A 2,398-nucleotide genomic window follows, 5' to 3' on the forward strand; every position below is an offset into this window, starting at 1 on the left:
GGTGACAGAGCAAGACTTTGTCTAAAAAAAAAAAAAAACAGAAAAGAAACAAAATAATTATATATGTATATGTTTTGGACCAATATGCTTGCAAACAATGATATGGGGTTTTCGGTTCTATAGTGTGTACTTTATTGGTCCATTATTAAGTACTTCATGTTACCTTTTAGCCTCCAGAGATGTGTTAGGTCTTTTGTGTTTTTGTTTATTTGTTCTGTGGACAATTATCAGAAGCTCTGTAAGCCTGAATAATGGTTGCAGTACGTCTATGCTCACACGAAATGACTGCCATCTCTATATCCAAAGGACAAGGAACTGTTCTTAACCTAAACACAAGAAATTTATGTCAGGCAGTGAATAGTTACAGATGACTTAAACAGAAATTATTTTCAATTCTGTATATAACCTTTTTCTCTGTTTCGTTTCTAATAACTTTCATCATTAAAATTCTTGGCTCCCAAGTGAAAACGTGGGAGTAGAATCCGTATATGGAAAAATATATGTGGAACAAAAAGTAAAAAAATAAAAACATGTGGGTGTGGAACTTTGATTATGATTTGTTTTCATTTCAGGCTGGGCTCAAAGGATTAAAAAAAAAAAGTTGTCCAATCCAACCTCCTACCTTCAGTGAGGCTCAGTAAAAATTTTTCAGCTTCCTGGCAAAGCAAATGGGTGATGGATCATACAATCATATTTCACAGTGTCCTGTTTTAATGCTACCCTCGTCTATGTCATCCCATCCCATCTTATCAAGTTCTTCTTTGGTTTCTCCTTCAGCTCAAGTTCAGCTTGTCAGTGTGTAGAAAAAAATTCACTGGTTTGATTAATCAAAGTAGGCCTTTTCTGTACCTATTGATGCTTGTACAGAACACATAGAAAACGTGTCAGAAATCTGAGCTCCAGATTCTAGATTACATTGTTAGGAATATGAAACAGCCCTAAATTTGTTCTCTAGATAGTAAACAATGAAACCAATGAAACATCTAGAAAAAACCTCTCCAGATGATGTAAGCTGGCATCGACTATTCAAAAAAGAACTTTTCAATTAGATAACCAAAAAGTACATGTTATCTAAACAATATGCCGCATTTTACTATTTTTAGAACATATTAGTTATACCATATTTAGTTTTATCTCCTTTAATGATGAACTTAATAGGATATCAAGGCCCTTTTCCTAGGATTGTATAAAGTAAAATATAGTGTGTTCCCCAAGACCCACCACGGCACATACCACAGACTGCTATATATTTTCCACAGTGCTGTTGATTTTATCATTAATAATTCCATGTTAGGGAATCACAGAGCAGGGATAAATAATCATTGGGTTTGGGAAAATCAGCTTTTCCTATCTCCAAAGTCACAGTTGATAATGACACCTCCAATTTGCATTAGTCCCAGTTGATGATACTTCAAATTGCATTAGTAAACAATACACTCAGCCTGCATACTTTGCAGGTAAGGTACATACTATACACATGAGATAACTGTGCCTTTTCCTTTCAAAGCAATTATGTTGTGTTTGCCTCTCTTCTGTGTAATAAAAGGCACATCCTGATGGATTCCCCAAAATAAAGGTAATGACATTTTCAGCTACAAGAAAGAAAACTACCAGAAATTCCACAAATCAAAACTCTCTTGATGAAATTGGAAGAAAAACATGGGCAATACACTAAATTTGCAAAAGAATAAGATCAAGAAATTAAAGTTTCAAAGTGTCCTCTTCTTTCTTAGTATCTCCCACGGAATGTTTTCTAGCATAACATAACCTGGGAAAGGATCCTCTGCCTCATCAGGCCTACTTCCACTTTCATTACAAATATTTGACATCTTCTCAACTATTCTGAAATGAAATTCATACGTAATATAATCTACCAGTACATACAATTTCAAAGAATCAATATCATGTCATGACATGTGAAAGAGAAATAGGGATGTAATTTATCATACAGTAATGTATAGTTCACATGTAAATGCTTAAGAACTGCACTAGAATACAAAATGAAGTGGCTGTATGTTTGTATCTATTAGAAATATTTTGAATGAAAGAGCTACAAAAGCCTGCTGACTGAGGTGTATTGGCTACTCACTCTATTATGATGAGAGTCTTGGTAATGGGATTGTCTGTTATATGACAATTCTTTTTTTATATATATATACTTTTAAGTTCTAGGGTACATGTGCACAACGTGCAGGTTTGTTACATATGTATACATGTGCCATGTTGGTGTGCTGCACCCATTAACTAGTCATTACATATATCTCCTAATGCTATCCCTCCCCCCTCCCCACACCCCACAACAGGCCCCAGTGTGTGATGTTCCCCTTCCTGTGTCCAAGTGATCTCATTGTTCAATTCCCACCTATGAGTGAGAACATGCAGTGTTTGGTTTTTTGTC

The sequence above is a fragment of the Colobus angolensis genome, unplaced genomic scaffold, assembly GCF_000951035.1.
Source record: "Colobus angolensis palliatus isolate OR3802 unplaced genomic scaffold, Cang.pa_1.0 Scaffold664, whole genome shotgun sequence".
Classification (NCBI taxonomy): Eukaryota; Metazoa; Chordata; class Mammalia; order Primates; family Cercopithecidae; genus Colobus; species Colobus angolensis.